The sequence below is a fragment of the Acomys minous genome (assembly GCF_964271855.1).
Source record: "Acomys minous genome assembly, chromosome: 7".
In the NCBI taxonomy this organism is placed as follows: domain Eukaryota; kingdom Metazoa; phylum Chordata; class Mammalia; order Rodentia; family Muridae; genus Acomys; species Acomys minous.
Genome location: NC_140488.1, coordinates 71,069,343 through 71,087,161, shown reverse-complemented (window position 1 = coordinate 71,087,161; position 17,819 = coordinate 71,069,343). Strand labels below are relative to the sequence as shown.

General features: G+C 41.4%; 1 protein-coding gene across 5 annotated transcripts in view; it reads right to left on the bottom strand.

The window, feature by feature from the left end:
- The window catches only part of MAGEE2 (MAGE family member E2), a 157,459-nt gene that overhangs the window by 86,441 nt on the left and 53,199 nt on the right, over nt 1-17,819 (bottom strand). The window contains exon 11 of one of the 5 annotated variants that reach the window (XR_014780695.1): nt 6,439-7,977. The exons of the other annotated variants lie outside the window; for them this stretch is intronic. The gene's annotated coding sequence lies outside the window, so the exon portion shown is untranslated. Of the gene's footprint in view, nt 1-6,438; nt 7,978-17,819 lie in introns of those variants that run through there. 5 annotated transcript variants of the gene reach the window in all.

Here is a 17,819-nt window from a genome sequence, read left to right as displayed (position 1 = left end):
CTTACTTTCTTACACTATAGTACACTTCTCATTTGTCTTCTGAATTTCCTGACCCAGTAGTCATTCATGAATTCTTTTTCCTTTTACTAGAGAATGATATTAGAAACTAAAATCTGATAGTTAGGTGAGCTGGCTTCTTCTACTCCTTCTACATCTTATGCTCCTCTATCTTCGCCTTCCCTTTCCTCTCCAGACCCCAAGCCCCAGCCCCTAAAACTCAGCCTCCCTCTCTTCTACCCAGTCATAGGCTTCAGCATCTTTATTTAGCCAATCAGGGATAATTGGGGAACACTCCTTATCATCACATGGTTACAGACAATAGTTCAACATTCATAACAATGCCCATGGCAGGGCAGTAAGCAGATCTCAAAGCACTGAAATCAGCATTTGAAAACACAGTTGGACCTTCCTCCAACAAGAATGTTATATAACACAGGTGTAATGGTTAATTTTAATTGTTCATTTGGCATAATCTAGAGTCACACAAAAAGAAGAGTATCAACAAAGGATTATATGAATCAGGTTGGCCTATGGGCATGATGAGGGGGACTATCTTGATTATGTTAACTGATGTGGGATGAGATAGCCCACTGAGAGGCACCATTCCATGGGTTTGGGTTCTGTAGAGAAGATGCTGTGCACAACTGTACATGCACGCAATCATTTCTTGATGGTCTTGACTGTGGGGGTCATGTGACTAGCTCTGTAAGGTCCCTGCCTCTTTGACATTGCATCTATGATGGCCTGTAACTGGGAACTGTGAGTAAAAATAAATCCTTTCTCTCCTAAGTTGATTTGTATTCATTTTTATTTTAAAAATGTTTTTATACAATAAGTTTTGACCGTATTTCCCTCCTCCAACTCCTTCCAGATCTTTCTCACTTTCCTACCCACCCAACTTCATGTTCCTACACCTCTCTATCTCTTTCCCTCGCAAAAGGAAAAAAACAACAAAAATCGTTTTTACTTTTTGAGAATTCCATATATAAGTATTCTATTTACATCATTTCTTCCTTCCTTCTTCTTCCAAGTCTTCCCATGTCCTTCTCACTCCTACTCAAATTCATAGCTTCTTCTGCATCTATAATTGTTATACACACACACACACACACACTTCTATATACAATCTGCTGAGATACTTTAGTGCTGCTTTCATGTGTGTTTGGGGCTGACCTCTTGGGGCTAGGTAACCTATCAGGGGGCTCATCCCTGGGGAAGACTGAGTTGCCCTCTTCCAGCAACCACCAAATGCCCATAGCTCTTCTAGGCATGAAACCCTGTGAGAATTCTTGCAGCAACATTGACACGGCAACTGATGTCAATTTTTAGGTCTTGTTTAGGCAACCATATTGTTGAGATTTCCTGAGAATTCTTGCAGCAACAATGACACGGCAACTGATGTCAATTTTTAGGTCTTGTTTAGGCAACCATATTGTTGAGATTTCCTGAGTGCAGCTTCCCTGCCATATGTAAATAACTGCTGTCTGGTTCATACAGTCTTTCTGACCCCTCTTCGGCGATGTTCCCTGAGCCAGGGGTAGGGGTTGTGTTGTAGATGTATCAACTGGGGCTGAGCAGCCCACAGTCAGTTCTCTGCATTTTAAACAATTGTGGATTTCTGTAATGGTCTCCTTCTATTGTAAGAAGAAGGTGATGGGTGAAAGCTGCATTTATTTGTGTGTATATTGATATGTATTTATAAATTATACTAGTTTCATGAAGTGGCTGAAGCCAGTTCTCTTGGGAAGTGGGCTAGATTTACAGTATAAGATATGAGTTCTCTTCTATTAGGTGGGCCGGAAGGAAAATCAAATGGCTGTTGGTTATCCCCAGGATAGAAGTGCCACTATTGATTGCTTTTCCACTTTGGCAGCTTGAATAATTCATTTCAGTACTGTGAAAGCTAGTCCATTCCTCTAAACTGTGTGTGTGTGTGTGTGTGTGTGTGTGTGTGTGTGTGTGTGTGTGTGTGTGTGTTTTCAGAAATAGGTTCTTTACCTTCTATTTCTGAGAGGCTACCAAGGACAACACTAATGGCTTTTCATTTCTGGGGGGGCAGGTGGTGTTTCTTGGACTCCTCTGACCAACAACTCAAAAGGAAGCTTCCCATGCCTGGAACTAGAATTTTTGTTAGATAAATCTCTTGGGAGAACATTGTCATCTCAAGTGGCATAACTACAATTAAGTATATATATGTAATTTTACGTAAATATAAAATAATATGATTACCCATGTCTTTTTTTTTTCAAGCTTCTTAGTATTATTCCTCTCATTTCCCTCTTCCTTTGTGTTGCCTTCCATTCCCTTTCTGAGGTCTGTTGCTGCCTACACTCATTTTTTCCATTTCCCCATTCATAGCATCTGTGTCCTATTATTCCCTATACAGCTGAAACTAGGACAACAGGTTAACAATTCACGCACAAACACAGAGTCACAATGAATAATTATTACCTGAAAATTTGAATTTCATGAATATCAACAAGAAAAATCATAATCAAAGTGAGGGAGATCATTTTATTCAATGCCATTTGGGCTTTTGAAGACACATAAGTGTACTATCATTTTAAATATAGTTCTTACATTTAATTGGAGATTAAACTCAGGACCCTGTAAATGATAAACAAAAGCTCTACTGCTGAGCTACGTCCCCAACCCCCAATACAGCTTTTGAATAGAAATTTAAACAGTGATTAAATATCACTTTTCATATATGTGAGCAATAATTTAAGAGATTAAGTTTGTGGAAAATGTTCTATCATAAATTGCTTGAGGGAATACAATTTGGCACAATTTTTATTGTGACAAATTCAGCACTATCTATAAAATGTATCATCAAAAATGCCCATATTCTGTTCTGACCCAGAACTTTCTCAAGAAAGAAAGAATTCTAAGGAAATCATTAAACATAAGCACAAAGATATATGAACACAGATGTGTGTGTTGCAGTACTGCAAAAAAAATCACACTTGTACATGTTCACAATAAGAAATTGGTTGAATAATCATGATCGCTCCACATTTTGGAATACTATAGTCATTAAACATGAGAGTAGACTGAAGTTGCCACCTCCTGTAGTCAATTTGGGACTTCCAATGAGGGGAGGGGAACACCAACCCACCCACAGAACCCTCCACCCAAAATCTGTCCTGCCTACAAGATGTGCAGGGATAAAGATGGAGCAGAGATTGAGAGAGTGGCCAACCAATGACTGGCCCAACTTGAGAGCCACCTCATGAGAGAGAGCCAACGCCTGACACCATTAATGACACTCTGCTATGTTTACAGACAGGCACCTAATATAACTGTCATCTGGGAGGCTTCATCCAGCAGATAATGGAAACAGATGCAGAGACCCACAGCCAAACATTAGGCAGAACTCAGGGAGTTTTGTGAAAGAGTGGGAGGAAGGACTGAGGAAGCTGGAGGGGTCAAGGACACTACAAGAAGACTTACATAGCCAATTAACCTGGGCCCATGGGACCTCGTAAGAGACTGAAGCACTAACCAAAGAACATGCATGGACTAATCAGAAGCCCCTACACAAGCCCCACAAGCTGATGGGCTGCTTGGTCCTCAAGTGGGTCACCTAACAATTGCATCGGGGGCTGTCTCTGACTTGGACTCTGTTGCCTTCCTCTGGATCCCATTTCCCTAGCAGGGATGCCTTGTCTTGCCTCAGTGAAAGAGGAGGCACTTATTTCTGATGTGACTTGATGTTCTGGGAGGGAGGAGTGGTACCTGGGGAAGTGGGGTGAGAGAGAGAAGTAGGAGAAGGGTGGGACTGGGAGGAGAAGAGGGAGTCGGATGTAAAATGAACAAAGAAATTTATGAAGAAAAATACAAAAAAAAACCCACAAAAAAGCAGGAGGGTGGTGTATATACTTACTAATCTCAGAGGAATTCATGGCTACTAAGTGTCTATTCTCAGCCATACCTTGTTATTCTAACACAGTCATTATAATCACTCATACTCATATGATTGATTCATTTCTGCTCTGGAAAAGGCTTTCACCAGATACAGGTAACTATTTATAACTACATTCTAAATCCACAGACACAGAGAAGCTGGTGAGAAACAGTCTCCTGTAAACAGTACCTATGTACCTCTTAGAATGGCTACAATTCAGAATAATGAGAATACTAAATGCTGGCAGGAACGTGGGGAAATGGGATCTCTCATGCGCTGCTGGTGTACGTTCATGTGAAGTGTCTGTATTGCTGCAGTCATTGTTTTAATTTGTAATCCTCAGACACGATGGTGAACATCACTTTTTAAATACTTATTTGGCAGATGTACATTTTGGTGAGATATCTGTTTATATCTATTTCCACATTTTAATACTGAGCTCCTGATTTTCTTACGGGGCTATGAAACCTCAGAGGAACACATAGAATAAAGAAGGATGAAGAGCAATATCAAACAACTCTGTCTCTCTCTATGTCTGTCTGTCTGTCTGTCTCTCTCTCTCTCTCTCTCTCTCTCTCTCTCTCTCTCTCTCTCTCTCTCTCTGTGTGTGTGTGTGTGTGTGTGTGTGTGTGTGTGTGTGTAGACAGGGTTTCTCTGTGTAGCCCTGACTGTCCTGGAACTCACTCTGTAGACCAGGCAGGCCTTGAAATCAGAGATCTGCCTCCTGAGTGCTGGGATTAAACGTGCGTGCTGCTACCACTGTCAGGCAACAGATCTTTTCTTTTGAAGCAGTTTTCTCAACCAGCAGCCCCAGACCCCTTTGGGAGACGAATGACCCTTTCACAGGGGTTGCATATCAGACTCTGTATATCTGCTATTTACATTATGATTCACAACAGTAGCAAATTTACAGTTATCAAGTAGCAGCAAAAATAATTTGATGGTTGGGGGTCACCACAACATGAGGAGTTGTGTTAAAGGGTTGCAGGATTAGGAAGGTTGAGAACAACTGCTGTAGAGACACATACTCAGAACTTAAAGTACTCCAGGAGGGCAAGAGGAGTTGGACGGAACTATAGGCAAAATGATATTGGCCAATACTTAGTTATCAAAGACGAGTTTGTAACAGGTATGTAAGGATGGGTGTTACATTTTCTTTACCTTTGTATATGTTTGAAATTTTGTGTAATAAAATGCTGAATTGAAACCATTTGGGGAAAGTGGCTGTGTTGGCATGCATCTGTAATCCCAGCACTCATGAGACCCTGGCAGCATGACTGTGAGGCCACTCTGGGCTACAATTCCCCCTCCTCTAATAGGGGAAATATATGAAACAACTGACACAAACTGAGAAAAGTGTAGAAAACTGGTCAATGAACACAGAAGACAGTGCAGGAGCAGAGACATGCACAGGCAGAACCCTGAGACACAACCCAGAGGGTACGGATGAAGACTGGGCACTAAGAGGCCATTTAACAAATGGGGACAGAAAAATTGGGCATATCTAATTTTAAAATGAATGGTCTACTCCAGACAAAGACGTTAGATATAAACAAAGACTTTTAAACTTTTAGGTGAAAATATGAGCAAACAGCTTTTAAATCTTGGCATACAGAAATATTTTTCAAAAGCACATAAAAGCTCTATCCACAAAATACAAGTAAAGTTAATATGAAATCAGGAACTTCTATTTATTTATTTATTTGTTTGTTTGTTTTTTAGGGAAAATGAATACTCTTCATTTATTAAGTGGTTTTAGTTTCTTTTTTAATATTTTATTAATTTATTCATATTACATCTCAATTGTTATCCCATTCCTTGTATCCTCCCCTTCCTCCCTCCCTCCTACTTTCCCCTTACTCCCCTCCCCTATGACTGTGACTGAGGGGGACTTCATCTCCCTGTATATGCTCATAGGGTATCAAGTCTCTTCTTGGTAGCCTGCTATCCTTCTTCTGAGTGCCGCCAGGCTTCCCCATCCAGGGGACTTGGTCAAATATGGGGCACCAGAGTTCCTGTGAAAGTCAGTCCCCACTCTCCACTCATCTGTGGAGAATGTCCTGTCCATTGGCTAGATCTGGGTAGGGGTTTGAAGTTTACTGCAGGTATTGTCCTTGGCTGGTGCTATAGTTTGAGCAGGGCCCCTGGGCCCAAATCTGCCTATCATAATGTTCTTCTTGTAGGTTTCTAGGACCCTCTGGATCCTTCTATTTCCCCATTCTCCCTTGCTTCTCTCACCTAGAGTCCCAATAGGATGTCCCCTCTGTCCCAGTTTCCTGGTAAGTGAAGACTATCATGGGACATACCCCTTGGGCTAGTGTCCAGATATAAGTGAGTTAATACCATTTAACTCTTTCTGCTTCTGGGTTAACCCATTCATTATGATCATTTCTAGTTCAATCCATTTGTCCACGAATTTCAGGAATTCCTTGTTTTTAATAGCTGAGTAGTATTCCATAGTGTAAATGTACCACAGTTTCTTTATCCATTCTTCTACTGAGGAACACTTAGGCTGTTTCCATGTTCTGGCTATTATGAATAAGGCCACTAATGAACATGGTTAAGCATCTGTCCCTATTGGGTGGTGGAGCATCTTCTGGGTATATTCCAAGGAGTGGAATAGCTGGGTCTTGAGGAAGCCCTATTCCCAGTTTTCTGAGAAAGCGCCAGATAGATTTCCAAAGCGGTTGTACCAGTTTGCATTCCCACAGGAACTTCTATTTATTAAAAAAAAAAAACTTAAAGAAAATGAAGACATGCTTCAAGATAGAAGCAGATATCTAGTCAATAAAGCATTCCATGAATAATACACAAATTACACATCAACAGCAAAAGATAAATTATACAATAGATAAATGGAAGAAAGGGCAAACATGTATTTAATATAAGAGGAAAAAAATGTAAGGCCAATGCACCATGTGAAGTGAATTTCTCCTTAGATATTAAAGAAAAACAAACCATGGTTGAAATGATTAAAATATCTAATAAAAGTAATACTTTATGGCAAAGTATGGGAGAATATTTGAGTCACTAGGATCTCTTAAATATTGTTGCTGAGATTATACATTTAAATGCCCCCTTGGAAAAGAGGTGGCATTGTCCACACTTGAACATGAACTGGCAATTCTTCTAGGTATACAGTTAAAAAATGTGTTGAAGCTGGGCATGGCGGTGCACATCTGTAATCCCAGCACTCAGGAGGCAGAGGCAGGTGGCTCTCTTTGAGTTCCAGGCCAGCCTGGTCTACAAAGTGAGTCCAGGACAGCCAGGGCTACACAGAGAAATCCTGTCTCAAAAAACAAAAAAATGAAAAAAAAAAAAACAAAAAACAAAAAACAAAAAAAAAAGTGTTGAACATAGAAAGGAACCAATAGTTTTGAAAGTATGTATAAGCGCTATTTGTAAAACAACAGTCAAAAATTTTTAATCCTAAGAACACAAGAATTGCTAAACACAATGTTGGTACATTCCAAAAATACAACAGTATAAAAGAATGTACTGGATGTACATATTGTACCGCAGATTGACCATGCAAAACAATGTTGTATGAGAAAACCAAGTCTCAGAAAAAATTCATATGTAATAACATTATTTTGCTTTGTTGAACTAACTAAATTCAAAACCATGCAAGAAGCTGGGCACATGCCTTTAATGCCAGCACTAATATTTATCCTCTCTCCCAGTTCCTCCCAGATCCAAGCTCTATTATCTGGCTATCTGCCTTAGGTTTCTGTTGCTGTGATAAAACACCACAATCAAAAGCAATGTGATCATGAAAGGGCTTATTTTTTCTTATACTTCCAAGTAACAGTCCATCACTGAGGGAAATCAGAGGAGGAACTCAAGGAGGGCAGGAAGCTGAAGGAGAAAAAATGAAAAAGAAGCCATGGATGAGTGCTGCTTACTGGCTTGCTCAGCCTGTTTTTTGTTGTTGTTGTGGTTGCTGTTGTTTTTTAACTGTACCAGCCATCACAGAGATGGCATTGCACACAGTAATCTGGGTCCTCACATCAATCAAGAAAAGTGTGCCAGTTATTGGTACATCCGCTCCATCTTCATCCCAACATTTCCTGTAGGCAGGAAAAACTTTGGGTAGAAAGTTTTATGGGTAGGTTGACATCCTGCTCCCTCCACTGGAAGTCTCACCTGGTTACAAGAGGTGGAAACTTCAGGCTCCATATCCCCTGTAGCTAGGAATCTCAGCCAGGATCATCCCATAGACTCCTGGGGGCCTCCCATGTCCCAGAGATGCTCGCCTACCAATTTCAGTTCTCTCCTGGTCTTCCCCTCCCTTTTCCCCCTCCCCAATCCTCCCAGCACCTGACCCCCAACCCCTCTCCCACACAGTTCCCTCCCTCCATCCACTTCAGATATCTTTTTTTTTTTTTTAAATTTTGGAATCCCAGATTCTCTTTATAGACAAGGCTGGCTTTGAACTCATGAAAATCTGTTTGCCTCTGCCTCCAGAGTGCTGGGATTAAAGGTGTGTGCCACCATGTGTAGGTGTCTATTTTATTTCCCCTTCAGAGTGAGATTCAAGCATCCTCCCTTAGGCCCTCCTTGACTTCTGTGGATTGTAGCATGGTTATCCTGTATATTATTGCTAATGTCCACTTATAAGTGAGTGCATACTATGTGTGACTGGACCAACTTGAGACCCACCCCAAGGGAGAGAACCAACCACTGACTCTATTAAAGGTAATCTGCTATGCTCAAGGACAGGAGCCTAGCATAACTGTCTTCTGAGAGGCTTCATCCAGCAGCTGATAGAAACAGATGCAGAGACCCACAGCCAAACATTAGGTGGACCTCGGGGAATTGTAAGGAAGAGAGGGATAAAGGATTGAAGAGCCACTGAGGTCAAGGACACCACAAGAAAACCTACAGACTAAACTAACCTGGGCCCATAGGGGCTCACAGAGACTGAACCACCAACCAAAGAGCATGTGTGGGCTAGACCTAGACCCCCTACACATATGTCACAGATGTGCAGCTTGGTCATCATGTGGGTCCCCTAACAATGGAAGTAAGGGTTATCTCTGACTCTGTTGTCTGTCTTTTAGCTGGGCTACTTTTCTAGCCAGTAGGAGAGGATACACTAAATCCTGCTGTGACTTGAGGGGCCAGGGTGGGTTGGTACCCCTTAGGACTCTCCCCTTCTCTGAGAAGAAGCAGAGGAGGAAATGGGGGACTGGGAGGAGGTGGGGGAGAGGGCTAGGATCAGGCCATAAAGTGATTAAATAAATGAAAAATGTACCAAACTTGTGAGGCAATTTTCTCAATTGAGATTTCCTCTTCCAAAATGATCCAAGCTTGTGTCAAGTTGACATAAAACTAACCAGCACACGTCCTGACTTTGTATCCTCGTTTCTGAACCTATCTTTTTTGAACCTATCAAGTTGAATTTGTGCTGCCCATATATACTTTACCCTGGAATGTGGGTTGGCCTGCCAGGGCTTACAGTCTTAAAGTAAACTGATTTCCTTATTCCATCAGCCACGAATTTCCAATAGAACCTCTGGTAGGAGTGAGGCTTCGTGACCACCTCTCCTTTCCATGATGGGATTTGGTATAGCTTAAGCTTGCATGGGCCTTGTACATGCTATCATAACCACTCTGAGCTCATATGTGAGGCTGCCCTACCGTGTATCAAGAGATACTATTTCTATGTAGTTATCCACTACCTCTGGCTCTTACATTCATTCCTTCTCTCCTTTCACAATGATCCCTGAGCCTTGGGAGGAGGGGTGTTAAAATAGATGTCCTGTTTAGGGTTGGACATTTCGCAGTCAATCAGTCTCTGTACCTTGCCCAGTTCTAGGTCTCTGTGTTAAGGGCCATTCAGTGCAAACAGAAGCTTCTCTGATAAGAGTTGAGAAATGCATTAATCTATAAGTATATTATGAGTAACTCATAGTTTAATATTGTGTCCATGTAGTAGAAGAATAGTTGTTGTTTCTCTCCTAGAGCCTAGGGCAAGTCTAGCCACAAGTTCTTGGCTCAATAATGGTGCCAGGTATGGGTTTCATCTTGTAGATCAGGGCTTAATCCAATCAGAAAGTGGTTGCTTACTTCCATCATGTTCACGCCACCAATTTGCTAGTGGGTATGTTTTGCAAGGCCAGCTGTTATTGTCGATCACAGGGTTCACAGCTGGGTTAAGATTTGATGATTATTTTTCCCTTTCAGTAGCAGGAATAGCAACTTCCAGCACTATGAAAGCTACCCAGTAAGAATGAAGCTTCCAGGTCAGCACCAGTGTCCTTTCCCCATGCTCTGTAACTCAAGCATGTGGTATCTTCAGCAAGATGGTCTTACCATGAGGTTCTCCAGGATAACTAAATAGCATCATCAATAGCCTGAACTTCTGGGGGGTCCAAGAGACCTTACTGTCTAACAATTCCAAAAGAGTTAATCCATTCTTGGCACTGGCAATTTTATTTTTCATCCTGTAAGGACATCACGATCCCATTACAGAGTAACTCCATCTTGAACTCTTTTTATGTATGTATATGCATATATTTTAGGAAGATTCTACAATAGTAACTTTCCACATGACTTTTTTGGAAAGGTCTTTAGTGTTATTTACCCCTCCCCATATTACCTTCTCTACCCTGCTCTCCCACCCTCACCCCAACTTAATTCTTCTCATTCCATTATTCCCTTGTAGCCCTGTAGGCCACTAAATTCTATCTCCCCTCCTGGGAAAGGCCCCCAGCCTCTTCCTAATCTCCTGATGCAGTTAGATATCCTATATGGGTATTCCAAATGAAGCACACATATGCAAAGATTCATAAGCAACAGAGAACATGTGACGGTTACCTTAAGTGTGTGGATCAACTTACTCAGAGTGATGTTTCTAACCCCATCTATTTACTTGCACATTTTCATTATGCATTCATCAGTTGAATGCTGTTTCCATTACCTGACTATTATGAATAGAGCAGTAATAGGCATGAATGAGCAAGTGTCTCCAGAGTAGGAAATGTAGTCTTTTGGGTATATACCCAAGAAGGGCATAGCTGGATCATGTGATAGATCTAGTTTTAGCTCTGTGAGGAACCTTCACACTGATTTACATAGTGGCTCCCCCAGTTCATACTCCCACAAGTAGTGAATAAGTGTTCCTTCTTTTCACATCCACTCCAACATTTATAGTCATTTTTTTCCTTTTTGGATCTTAGCCATTCTGACTAGGGTAGGCTGAAAATGTCAGTGTAGTTTAATTTGCATTTCCATGATGCCTAAAGTGTTTCTAAAGATGTTGAATATTTTTTAAGTTTTTTTCCCCCGGAGACAAGGTTTCTCTGTGTAGCTTTGGCTGTCCTGGACTCCCTTTGTAATCCAGGCTGGCCTTGAACTCGTAGAGATCCACCTGCCTCTGCCTCTGCCTCCTGTGTGCAGATTACAGATGTTTGTCACCGTGCCTGGCTTTTTAAGTGTTTCTAAAGGTGCTGAACATTTTTTTAATGTTTCTTGATCATTTGTATTTCATTTTCTGAGAACGCTGTTTAGTTCCATGGCTCATTTCAAAGTTGCATTGCTTTTTTTCTGTTTATTATAGTAGCTTAGAAATGAGTGAGAAAAAAATCATCCCCTAACAATCTACAATTGGCCTGACAGCTATTGAAAGCTTTCCATAGCAAGCAGAGCTATTCTCTTGTGGACATAAGGAATCTCATAAAATATGAGCATCAGACAAGGACTTTTTGAAACAGAATGTGACAACAAGACTATTCTATACATTTGTCTAACCATAACCAAATACAAGGAAAATTTGCAATCTATGAAAGACTAAAACCTCTTCTCTCAGTTAAAAGATGGATGATTCTTACTTCTTTAACAATTACAACTTCAGCCCCAGACTAGTCATCTCTCTCTCTATGATAAGATAAATTACAATAACCAACCATACAATAATCTCTGCTTCTTGATAACATCCAACCCATAGTCTCATTAAAAACAAAAAACAAAAATAACTCAAGCACCTAGCAAAAGCCTAAGTCACGTTATGATGCCTATTTAAACACTTCTGAGTGGTGCACCCCTAGAAAAAGGCTCATTTCCTAGGTCCAATAAGGGGCCCACACAACACAGGCATGTTTCACCCATGGTTTCTGTTTCATTCCATCTGTAAATTGTAGCTGTCCTATGGGAAAAGTTGAGACTCAACAAGAATGGCTCTTACTAGTTTTGGCAAAAAACTGTAAATAAATTGGTTTTTCTGTGTTCGCCTATTTTATGTAATTTCTTCTTGATGCAGGTGAATGCTGTGGGTGGGAATTGCAGAAACAGACCCTGGGTTACTTCGCCAGCACCAAACAAACAAGCAAACAAAAACCATATGGAGCCCCCCAAAATAATTAGAGACCTGAGGCTAAAAGCCTCTTGAGTTATCACTATCTAAAAATCTTATTCCTTTCACATTCTCGTTGAGGGGTATATGTGTGTACACACACACACACACACACACACACACACACACACACACACACACACACACACCATTTTCATGTGTACTGGCTAAACAGGAAAAAACAAGGAGCCCGAAGGGGAGGCATGGAGGAGTCTAACTCCAAATTCAGTTTATTAGAGAAAAGGGTCAAAGAAAGAAGCAATTATGAGACGAGCAGCACTGCCAAGAGGGGAAATGACCTGAGGATGCAGAGGGACTTTAAAGACTTTGCAGTGACCAAGCCAGCACACTAATGACTACCCCTATAGCCTCTCATCCAGTACCTCCAGTTTCCAGGAAGTGCTTTTTGGTGTGAGTAGAGATAAACAATCTGTATTGTTTGCATGAACGCTTGTGGAGAGGGGGGCAAGGTTCTCTTGAGCTTGCCACCACATCTTACATCTTCTACAGTCCACTAACGGAAGAAAAGGGGGGACGCTAAAGATAACTCATGGACTTTCATATGAAGGGAACAGCTTCAAATTAAAACAAAATAGAATATTTGTGCACTTTGACAGCTCACATGCTAAAATGAAACAATACAGAGAAAACTGACCATGTTCCTATGGAAGTACTATAAGCATATTTGAAAAGTGGTTTTTAAACAATCGAGATGTAATACAAATAAATAAATAAATAAATTTAATTAAAAAAAAAAGAAAAGTGGTTTAGTTCATGGCTCTGTCATAACAAACCACCATGCTGGGTGAATTAACAACAAAAACAGCACTGGGCGTGGTGGCGCATGTCTTTAATACCAGCACCCGGGAGGCAGAGGCAGGTGGATCGATGCAAGGTCGAGGTCAGCCTGGTCTACAAAGTGAGTCCAGGACAGCCAACGTCACACAGAGAAACCCTGTCTCGAAAAAAACCAACCAAACAAGCAACAAAACAAAACAAAAAGACAAAAAAAATGGAGGTTAGATGAAGGGATTTAGATGTTGGTCATTTTAGTTTCTTCTAAGACCTCTCTCCACATGTGCAGGTGGCTATGTTCCCACTGTGCCATCACCTGGGGTATTCTCTATGTCTCTTAATCTTCTCTTGTAAGGACACGGGTCTTACTGCATTTGGGCCACCCACATGAATCAATCATAGTCTGAGTGGCTAGGGGTTAGGGCTTCCATTTAGGAATATGAGAAGGATAGAAGTGTATCCATCCATAACAACACACATACAAACTACTTAAATATTACAGTTGAAGAAACAGCAATGAGAGAAGAATAAATATATCCAGAGTATATTATAAACACCTTTAATATTATGATTTTATTTTGTTACAATGATTAGAAAACCAGTATATGACTTGGTTTGGTGTTTTACATTTGGAAAATTCTATATAGAGATTCACATAAAATGTCAGCTACCTTAATGATATATTGGAATTGTCAGAATACAGCTATGCTCTGAGTTCCGTGATTGTCCAGGGGGAAGGAGCATCAACCTCCTGTGTGATGGTTGTCAGTTGCATTGGTAAAATCCAAGATTAGTAAAGTGCATCTCTGGGTATATCTTTGGGGTTGTTTCTAGACAGGATTTACTAACGGAAGAGGTAGAGGAGAAAAAAAGAATGACAACAGTGGAACAGGGCTGCCTAACCTGAATATGGGGTCCAGACTGGGGTCCAGGTGGAATAAAAGAGGGAAAAGAGGGAACTCGGAGCACAGGCATTTTCCTTCTTTGCTTCTTGACTGTCATGGTGTGACCTACTCTATTCCACCACATATTCCCTTCTATAAAAGAGCTGAACGCATCTAAAGTGGTGAGCCAAGGAGCCAAAGAGATGGCTCGGTGGTTAGGAAAACTTTTGGCTCCTCTGGAGGACCCAGATTCAATTCCTAGCACGCACATGGTGGTGCATTCCCACCTGTAACTCCTATTCAGCCCTCCAGCCGACACCAGGCATACACATGTGCAAATATGCACGAGGGCAAAACACCCCTAGACATAAAATTACATTGAATTTTAAAAATAGCAAGACCTATGAGCCAAAATAAATTTTCTTTTTTAAGTTGTTCTGGTGCCAGGTGTGGTAGCGCGTGCCATTAATCCCAGCACTCAGGAGGCAGAGGCAGGCGGATCGCTGTGAGTTCAAAGCCAGCCTGGTCTACAAAGCAAGTCTAGGACAGCCAAGGCTACAGAGAAACCCTGTCTTGAAAACAAACAAACAAAAACGTTGTTCTGTGAGGTACTACAAGTAATGAGACTGCCTAAAAAAGACCCCTTCTGCATTGACGCTGCTTTTTGAATGGCTATCTGACAGTCTTTAGTTCCGCCACTCATTTTGCCACATTTCTTGGAAAAGGCTAAGACAAGACACCAGTGCAGAAATTTCCTCATAACTTATTGAGAGGAGCAAGCCTTGCATTCCTGCAGCTTTAATGCAGAGAGGTCTGATCCCATGGGACTCCCCGCCCTTTTCACAGGACCTTCCATAGGACTTGTCCATGAGGGATAGTCCTCAGCTTCTCGTGGGTTGGACAGCAAAGCATTAAGGAGGTGTCGGAAGAAATGTGTTAGGCATGTAATAGATTCCAGGGGTGACAGGGCTGGAAACTGAGGGCACCAAAAATAACAACATGGAGAAGAGTATGGGAAGTGTTAAAGGATTCCTAGGCCCCTCTCTATTTCCAAGTGTTAAGGATATCTTGAGGACTAACTATTTAGTCCATATTTCTTAAGTACTTAACAGTGAAGGGCATTGAGGAGAAGCTTTAATTTAGATAGCTACTTTAGATAGATGCTCTCCCCTTGTGGGCACAGGCACAATAGTTAGGACTTTCCCTCTCTAATTTTACAAGGGCTAGGTATAAGATTTTCATATACTAAAAACTCCTGGGAACAGGGATGGGAGTAACTATCCAAGGAAAGAGTGGTGGCATCTGCAGCAATAAAACTGACCTGGCTCTCACATTGCCGCAAAAGACCTCTTTCTCCACCCCATTCTCAGTTCTGAAAAACTGAACTCCAGATTATGTCTGCTCAAGAACAATTCCCAGGGTTAGAAACCAGGACTGTGGACATACATGTGCAGTGTGACACTGCTGTGAGCTTGGCATGTAATACTTGCTAAGCCTCAAACCCCCTTATAGAAGCACCCACTCCCAAATTTAAACCTATTTATTCTTAAATGCAATTCCTAGGAGGACTTCTGATGGCACTTGTCAAAGAAAGCCATGTAAATGATGCATCAAAGTGCCATATGTGGCTAGAAGTCCTGTGCAAGTTTGAAGCCACCTTTAAATCAAGGAAGAGGCAGGCTTAGGCTTTGGTTGCTTTTTAAACTGTTAACATTGCTTCTTTAGCCTTCCACTGGAACCAATTAGACAGTTACCAATATACTATCACCATACTTTAAAAAAAAACATTGAAACAGGGGGAGATAAGAAGAATGAAACCTATCAAATAAACAGTTTGAGTATAGGGGCTGGGGAAATGGTTCAGCCAATAAAGTATTTGCCATGCAAGCGTAAGGACCAGAGTTCAGATCCCTGGTGTCCGTGTGAAAAGTGTTATTACTGTTATGATGAAACACCATGATCAAAAGCAACTTGGGAAGTTTATTTCACTTACACTTCCAAGTAACAGAAGATCACTGAGAAAAGTCATGGCAGGAACTCAATCAGGGCAGGAGCCTGAAGGCAGAAGCTGATGCAGAGCCCAAAGAGGGTTGCTGCTTCCTGGCTTACTCTTCATGGCTTACTCAGCCTGCTTTCTTATAGAACCTAGGACCACCAGCCCAGGGATGGCACAAGGAGCCAGGCCCTTCCCCCACTGATCACTAAGAAAATGCCCTAGAGGCTTCCCTACAGCCGGATCTTTTGGAGGCATTTCTCAATGAGGTCCCCTCCTCTCAGATGATTATGGTTTGGGTGAGGTTGACATAAAACTACCCAGCACACCTGTCATCTCGCTGCTGGGGAAGTGGACACACAGAGCCCTTGGCTTGCTGGCCAGACACTCTACTTGAATCTGAGAATGCCAGGTTCAGTGGGAGCCCTTGTCTCAAAAAATAACAAGGAGAGTGAATGAGGATGACACCTGACATTGACCTCTGGCTTCCACACACATGCCAGCACACCTGCATGCACACACACACGTGATTATATATATATATATATATATATATATATATATATATACACATGTATACAAAAGCATAAAGTGCACGAGTACATACACACATATTTTCCACACACACAATAAACAAATCTAGAATAGAGTTCAGGGAAGGGGGATTACTGCAGTAATGATAAACTCTGACATGGATGTCTGTGTTGAAACGGTCAGACAGGAAAATACATTCCAACTCAGCATTTATTTAAGTTTATTTATTAATTTTATGTTGTGTTTTTAGGGACAGGGCCCACGATGTAACCCTAATTAGCTTAGAACTTACTATGTAGACCAGGAGAGCCTTGAACTCATAGAGAGCCCTACCTCTCTCTGCCTTTCAAGTGCTGGCGTTACAACCATGCCCACTAAACTGATCTATTGGCTCTTCTTTTACAAGGAGCAATGAATAAAGCTAGGAAGAGCTGGAGTGAGGAAGAGGGATGAAAGGGCATGACAACTGATTATGACATGTTTTTCCCCTGGGGAACGTGAGTCCTTAAGGAATGACTGTGTGCTGGTTTAGGCTGATGATGGGTCAAAGTTAAAAAGCCTGGGGAAAGGAGAGCCACACCTTATTTCATCAACTTAAGGTGATAGGCACATTGCCCCACTTTTTCAATGGTCAGAGAGTACAAACAATTCAACCAATAACTCTAGTATATAATTCTCTCTATAACTCTAATATATAATGCAGAATAATATAATTCTAATAACTTAGAAAGCAATGAATGTGCCTGGTTTTGTTATAGGAAAACATGACAGTCATATACAAGCAAATGGAGGTTTGTTCTTCATAGTAAGTATCCTAGAAAACAAAAGGTATGGGAAGATTTTGATAAATTTTTTTGGTTGGTTGGTTGGTTGGTTGGTTTGCTTTGCTTTTTGCAGTTCTGGGCATTGAACCCAGGACCTTGAACGTGCTAGGCAAGCACTTTGCCATCTCCAGGACCTGGAAAGATATTAATTGCCCCTGCCTGCCAGAATAAAAACGTTCAGGTAAAATTCAATGTTGCCAGACATTTCTTTCATTAAAAATGAATGATATGTGTTGCCCGGCAACTCAAGTGAATGTAAACCTTGTGGACTGCGGCAAAGCAGGATCTCCAAGCACTTGACCAGATTTTCTTAACTGTCCAGGCAAGGTTTGTCCAGATAGTGGGCCAGCCCATGCAGTGAGCCCTTCGAGGTAAGGGACAGAAGTCACCAGAGAGATGGTGGGCTGACAGGAGAGACTTCATGTGGAAGACTGAGTGAAGATCCTGTTTTAATAATCTGAGTGGAAATGACAATAATGGGTGACATTTACTTAGCACTTACTATATGCCAGACAGCACCATCAAA